The sequence below is a fragment of the Pteropus medius genome, unplaced genomic scaffold, assembly GCF_902729225.1.
Source record: "Pteropus medius unplaced genomic scaffold, Ma_sr-lr_union100, whole genome shotgun sequence".
NCBI lineage: Eukaryota > Metazoa > Chordata > Mammalia > Chiroptera > Pteropodidae > Pteropus > Pteropus medius.
This window is the reverse complement of record NW_024344240.1, coordinates 17,825,634-17,833,281: the sequence shown is the minus strand read 5'-3', so window position 1 is coordinate 17,833,281 and position 7,648 is coordinate 17,825,634. Positions and strand designations below refer to the sequence as shown.

Here is a 7,648-nt window from a genome sequence, read left to right as displayed (position 1 = left end):
TGCAATGTTTAACATTTATCTTGGGTTAAATCTAGAGTCTTTGTAATTCAATAAAAGGAGTGTCTCTTAGAGAATCAAGCCAGCAAATAGTACTATGGCAACTGGAATACATCAAGAGAAAAGTGTGCCTTTGGGTACTGGCAAAGCATAAAGAACCTAGATAAAATCTTTAAGTAAATAAAAGAGGAGCAAGGACCTACAGCAAATTAATAGATAAAAGTAGTGTAAGTGGAAGAGATTTACCTGAATCTTCTTTTAAATGTGGCCACAGAGACTTTTTAACACACTGTAAATACTTGTAGGATATAAATAACCATTATAGTGAAAGAAAAGTTGGCATAGCTAGTCCAGTTTCAAGGGAAGTTAATGACAGTGGACAAGAAACAACTGGAATTGATAGGTCTAAATGGGTGAGGCTAAAGGTATGAGGTTACATGGAAAAGAAAGAAAAGTGCCAGATATTTGACCTGTAAACACTTTTTCTAGAAATATTCTTAGATTTTAAAACATATAAATGCCTGCTAATTGTAACAAATGAAACAATAAAAGTGGAATAAAAACAAGGTAAAAATATCCCCAGCTGACCTCCAGCCTCCTTTACTCCCATACTCTGAGAATAATAGGTTAACAACGTCTTTTATAAATCATATACAGATAAATGGGTCTGTGAAATAATGTCTTTATAGAACCAAAATAGGACCATAGCTTTTTGCAACTTTCTTTTTTCATTTTGTGAAAATGGATTATGAACAGACCTTCAAGATGAGTAGACAAAGATTTGTAACAGAGTGAAATGCTCAGTCTCTCTGACTCCATCTTGTTCAAGCCTGTGTTGTTTCCATGACCTTTAGACTAATAGCTTCTGCTTAGTATTGCATAGATATATGCTATTAATTAGAGGAGTCCTGCTTGCTGCTTGAGGAGAAAAAGGAAGTATGTATTGCTTACCAAAGATTTGCAGGAACCTTGTGACTGGACTCACATGAACTAGCACAGTCTTCCTCAAACTCTTGCTGGTGCCCAGATGTCTGTGGTGGTCAATCACCTTTGTACCTCTTATGTTCCTCCTGATAAAAAAAAAAAAAAAAAAAAAAAAAGAAGACTGACTGTACTTTTTAAAGATAGATTTGAGGATTAAGTCTCTCATTTTCTCAGTTGATGACTTCTTGATCAATAAAACTTTCCTTACTCCAAACTCTGATTTTTTGTTTTGGCCTTTTGAAGCATCAGGTGCATAAACTTTGGACTGTTAAGAGATTTATTTTATCAATGATGGATACTCAGATTGTTCCCAATGTTGTTATTATAAACTGGTACAAACAAAGAAAAAAATGCACATATATTATTATTTACAGTCCCATCATTTCATTAGAACCAAGCAAAGGGCATCTAAAATTTTAATTTTAATAGATACTGCCAGACTATTTTCAAAAACATTTTGTTAACACTCTCCCATTAGCAATGTGGGTTAAAAAGTCTCTATTTTCTCACATTATTAGACCTGAATGAGATGGGTATTTTATAAAATGTTGCAAATATGATTAATAAAATATGTTATTGTTGTTTTAACTTTCATTTTACTGAGTTTTTCTTTAAAGTGTGGTTAACACTTTTAAAATATTTTTTTCAACCTTTGCATTGTTTCTTCTGTGAATGAACTGTCCATCTTTTTTTGCTAACTTTTATTGACTCTTTCCTTTTTGATTACTTTTCCTCAATTTATAGGATGCCTTTGTATATTCCGGAACCCAGGTTTTGTTTTGTAGTTTATTTCATATGGGTAATTTACTTGTATTATTAATGTTTTACTAGGTATTTATAGTTGTGTTATAATAAGGATGTACATTTAAGAGTACATTTAAGAGAAGTACAAGAAAATGTAAATGCACACTTCGCTTTAATGAATTAACACCAAACACACATCTAAGTAACAACTTCTAGGTCAAAAAATAAATTATCATCAGCACTCAAAATGTCTCCTTCTATGACATCTCCAAATTGCAACCCCTCCTTTCTCCCAAAAAGGAACATTTTTCTTAATTTTGAACACTATATATATATATTTTGTATGTGTGTGTATTTTTTCTTTTTATTGAGAATTATATAAAGGGAATAATACAATATATATTCTTTTGCATCTGACTCTTTGGGGCAACATTATGTACAATCATGCACCCCATAACAACCTTTCAGTCAACAATAGGCCAACATATACAATGGGAGTCCCAAAAGATTATAATGTAGATGAAAAATTTTTATCACCTAGTGATGCCATAACCGTCATAACATAGTACAATGCATTATTCTTGTATTTGTGGAGATGCTGGTATAAATAAACCTACTGCACTGACAGTAGTATAAACGTATAGCACATACAATTATGTATAGTACATAATACTTGATAATGATAATAAAAAACTGTTATTGGTTTCTGTATGTATTTACTATACTACACTTTTTATTGTTCTTTTAGAATGAACTCTTTCTACTTACATAAAAAAATGTTTGCTGTAAAACACTATACTGTGTTATGTTGGTAGTAGCCTCATACATCTTGCATTTACCATGTTACTTGATTGTATCATTTTCTCTTGTGCTTGGTTTAATCTTGTGTCCTTTTATAATAACAAGCTGTATAAACTTTTATCCTAGGAACAATAGGCTATAGAATACAGATCAGGTGTGTAATAGGTTATATCATCTAAGTTTGTATAAGATACTCTATGATTATACAGTAATGAAATCACCTGACAATACATTTCTCAGAACACATTTCCACTGTTAAGCAGCATACAACTATATTTCAGGTTTATATTACACATATATAGTTATTTTTCACTTCTATTTATCCATTCTATTATTAATGGACATAAGTTTGTTTTCAGTTTGGAAATGTTACATATTCCATTATTGTGGTTTTGATTTCTATTTACCTAATGCGAGTGGGGTTGAGCATTGTTTTGTGTGTGCTTGTTAGTATTGGCCACTCATTTGTCTTTGGAGAAATGTCTGTCAAAGTATTTTGCTCATTTTTGAATCAAGTTGTTTGGCTTCTTTGTCGTTGTTGAGTTTTAGGAGTTCCATATACACTCTGAATATTAATCCCTTATTTGATATATAATTTCAAATGTTGTCTTCCATTCCACAGGTTGCCTTTTCACTCTGTTGCTAGTGTTCTTTGATGTACCAAAGTTTGTCACTTTTATGAAGTTCAATTGGTATATTTTTGCTTTTGTTGTCTTGCCTTTGGTGTCATATTAAAAAAAATCATTGACAGTCTACAGCCATGCTACCCTGAACAAGCCCGATCCCATCTGATCTTAGAAGCTAAGCAGGGTTGGGACTGGTAGTACTTTGATGGGAGACCACCTAGGAAGACCAGGTGCTGTAGGTATAAAAAATATAAAAAAATAAGGGATTGTAAGGTGACAAGGTCCTTGCAATCTGTGAGGTCAACCAAGGGTTGCCTCGCCTTAAAAAAAAAAAGTCATCGACAAATCCAATTTTGTATATAAGTAAGGATTTATTATTCGGTTCTCTATTTTATTCCAGTGGTCCGTAGATTTGTCTTTATACCAGTACCACACTGTTGTTTTGATTACTGTATCTTTGTAGTAAGTTTTGAAACACAAAAGTGCGAATCCTCCAATTGTTCTTTTTTAAGATTGTTTTAGCTATTTGGTGTTTCTTAAAGTTCCATATGAATTTTTTAAATTTTATTTATTTATTTATTTATTTATTGCCAAAAATATCATTGGAATTTTGATTGGGATTGCATTGAATTTGTAGGTCAATTTGATAAGTATTGACATCTTGCAGGACATTTGGTTCATGGAAACATCTGGTCCATACCAAAAGGTCCTTGAAATTTTGTCCTGTCCAGAATGTACATGAGCATATTTGGTCCATATCAAATGATTCATGATATTTGGTCCTGTCACAAATGTTTATGATTAGAAAATGTCTTTCTTTTCAAATAGCACTTAACATTTATTTATGCTTTGGGTTTACAGGATTAATACATAAAAATTCTATAATTTTTTATTGGTCCAATAATTGTGCTGTGACTGTATTGTCAATAATAACTTATCTTGCCTTGGTAGTCTAGCTGGTAATAGCACACAAACTTAGGTAGATGGGTCAGGGTTTGAATCTTGCAGAAGAGAGGGATTTATATTAACTAGAAACCGATTGTTTTATGAACATTTTGAACAGAACCAAATTTTAAGGACTTTTCAATGTGGACAAAATGTCTCCATGAATGTTTTGAACAGGACATTTTGGCATGCCCCAGATGTCTCCATGGACATTTGAAACCAAACCAAATGTCTTCTTACTGTATTGACATCTTAACAACATTAAATCTCCTTATCTACGAACATGGGTTTTCTTTCCATTTATTTATGCCTTTAATTTCTTTCATCAATGTTGTACAGCATTCATTGTACAAGTTTTTTACCTCCCTGGTAAGGTTTACGCCTAAACACTTTTTTTGTTGTTACTATAGTAAATAAAATTGTTTTCTTAATTTCCTTTCCAGATTATTTATTGTTAGCATATAGAAATGCAACTAATTTTTGTATGTTGACTTTATATTCTACTACTTTGCTAACTTTGTTTTCTTAGCTCAGACAGTTTTTTGTTTTGTTTTGGTTTGGGTATTTTTGGAGTCTTTAGGATTTCTAAGTATAAGATCATATCCTGTGAAGAGAGATATTTTACTTCTTTATTTCCAATTTAGATGCTTTTTATTTCTTTTTCTTGCCTATTTTCTCTGGTTAGGACAGTCAATACTATGTTGAATAGAAGTGGGAAAAGCAAGAATCCTTGCCTTGTTCCTGACCTTAGAGGAAAAGCTCTCAGTATTTCACTATGATAATCACTGTGGATTTCCATATATAGCTTTTATTATGTAGGGGTAGTTTCCTTCTGTTTCTATTTTGTCTTTATCATGAAATGTTGTTGAATTTTGTCCATTGGGTAGATCGCGTATTGTTTTGTTAATGTAATGTGTTACTTTAATTTTTATATATCAAAACATCTTTGCATTTATTGAATAAATTCTACTTGGTTATCATGTATAATCCTTTAAATATGCTGTTGAATTTAGTTTACTAGTGTTTTGTTGAAGATTTTTGCCATTTTTCTAGGTTACTTTAGTGTTCTCATGGAAAATGTACCCAATCCCCTGGCTTCTCAGTTTCTTAATCTAGTTCTAAAGACTTACTCCTTCAATATATCTAAGCTACTGACACTCTCAATCACACATATCCACTTAGTTGCGAATCTTATCCTTTTCTACTCTTCCCTGTATGTGAATGGACATGTTGAGTTTGGGGTGCTAGTGAAGAATTAAAATGGATATCCAATATATGCAGTTAAATCTGATTCTAAAATTCAGAAAAGTCATTTGAAATGAAGGTAAAAATTTTCAGGGGCATGATCTTAGATAAGATAGCACGGAGATAGACTGTAGAGTGAGAATAGGAGCAAGCCTAGGATTGGCATGACTAGCTTCAACACGTAAAGGCCAGATAGCTTCAACATTTAAAGTCTGTGAGCCAAACAGGAAAAAGAGACAGGGGAGAAAGTGGGCGCAGTGGTAAAAGGAGATTCTATTATAATGGAAATCAACAGAATAGAGTGCTCTGAATAGGGGCAATTTAATGATGCTAAGCAGTCAAGATTGGAGAATGTCTGATAGTTTCTTAATAATTTACCTCTTGACTAAGCTTGTAGTTCTCTTCTGACCACTTGTCCAAACTCACTCCAACACAGTCTTATACCTACAGCCCACACTTGAGCCCTAGAAAACTACATACATTAGTTCCATGTGAAACAATCTGTATTATTTACAGAATATAACAACCTGTATATTCTCTCTGACCACTATAGCTTTGAAATGCTACTCCTTAGGCCTTGATTATTCCTCCTTACCCAAAGTCCAAATCAATTTTGAAACTGTTTCTTACTAAATCATGTGTCTCAATTTAGATCTTGCTTCCTTCTGAGGTATTTCCTTATAGTATTCCTTATAGCAATAATTAGATTAGGAAAAAATAAACTAGCTAACACCGCTCTTGGCACACGGTTTCAGTTTATTAAATAATAAATACTATTTCGTTGCTATGGTTGTTTTTGTTTTTATATAACATTCAGGGAAATGGAAGGATATGTGTTTTGTTTCCTCCTAGAATTTGTTACTGAGCTGTGATTTTAGAGTTGAATTTTATAACAATCATGGCCCTCACAAAAAATGATTACATACGTTATATTAATCAAATCCTTACTAGTTTTAAGCCGCATTTAAGCCCCATCACAATGACTAATAAACCCCATAGTAATGCACGTGTCTCAATACTCAGAAGGATAGAAAGTGTTCCTTTTCTTTGAAATCACACAGACATGGGAAGGAGTGGGTTAGACAGAGAGTAGGGGCTTGATTACAGAGTGAGTATCTTCACTTAGGAATCTATGTTTTTCTTGACTTGAGGAGACAAATTCAAAGCAAAACCCTGTTTTATTGACTTTGACAAGAAGTTTTCTTCTGAGGCAATCAGCCTTATTTTCTCAAAAAAGGCAAAGCCCTGAAGCAAACAAACAAACAAAAACAACAACAAAAAAAGACAAAATTTTAGTAATATTATTATAAACAAGATAAATTGGCAAAAATGCTTAAATCATTCTCCTGTATATCTGACACCTTTAAATTACCACTTCTCTTAAAATCTGGGATCAGAGTTTACATGGTGAAGAGCAGATATATCCAATTGAATCTGAGTAAACAATAGCTTAGACAATCACGGTTCTAGGTTAAAGCTGTTTCTATAATTATCATAACTTGATTATCAATTTCAAAATATTGAATTGATTTGGTCATAAATATATATTATACGTCACTTTTGAAAGGAGAATTCAATAATTTAATTCATCAAATTTATACTGCATGTTTACTATGTAGCACATATATGCTATATACATATAGTAAATGCACTGTATATTTCCATAGCTGGAGATATAGTAGTGAACAAAATAGGCAAACATATCAGTCTTTCTGCCGTTCTAGTCTAATATGGGTAGAGAAATTAATAAATAAATGCACAAACAAATCATATAATGTGTCAGAGTCTTGAGTAGCATTAAAAAAAAGTAACTAAATAGGAGAAGAGGGAGGGCAGGAAGTATGAGGAGCAGGGAACAGCCCTTTTTTGAGAAAGAATTTGAGGCAGACTTCTGATAAGGTAAATGATACTTGAAGGTAAAAAGAATGTTGTTAGCAGATATCTGGAAGAAGAGCATTTCCAAGGGCAGAGAAGAACAAATGCAAAGACCTAGATATAAAGTTGTGCTTAGTATGTTTTGGGAGTGGGAGGGAAACTAGTGTAACTGGAGCAGGTTAAGTATCATAGGAGATTTGGTCAGAAAAGTAGAATGAAGCCAGATTTTGTAGGGCCTGTAAGCAACTTGCATTTACTATAATGAAATTATGTGTTATATGAGGGCTTTGGGAAAAAAAAAAAAAACCCACGTGATATGCATTAATTAAAATGTTGATAACTCCTGGAACAAACTGACCAAATAATATAAAATTTTCAAATCCAATGGACTAACATAATCATCCAAAGTAAGTGTTTCTTTTTGGATGGTT

At 32.5% G+C, this 7,648-nt stretch overlaps 1 pseudogene; it reads left to right on the top strand.

Annotated features, from left to right (window-relative positions):
- Positions 1-3,276: 3,276 nt before the first annotated feature.
- Positions 3,277-3,394, top strand: LOC120607499 (uncharacterized; annotated as a pseudogene).
- Positions 3,395-7,648: the final 4,254 nt, after the last annotated feature.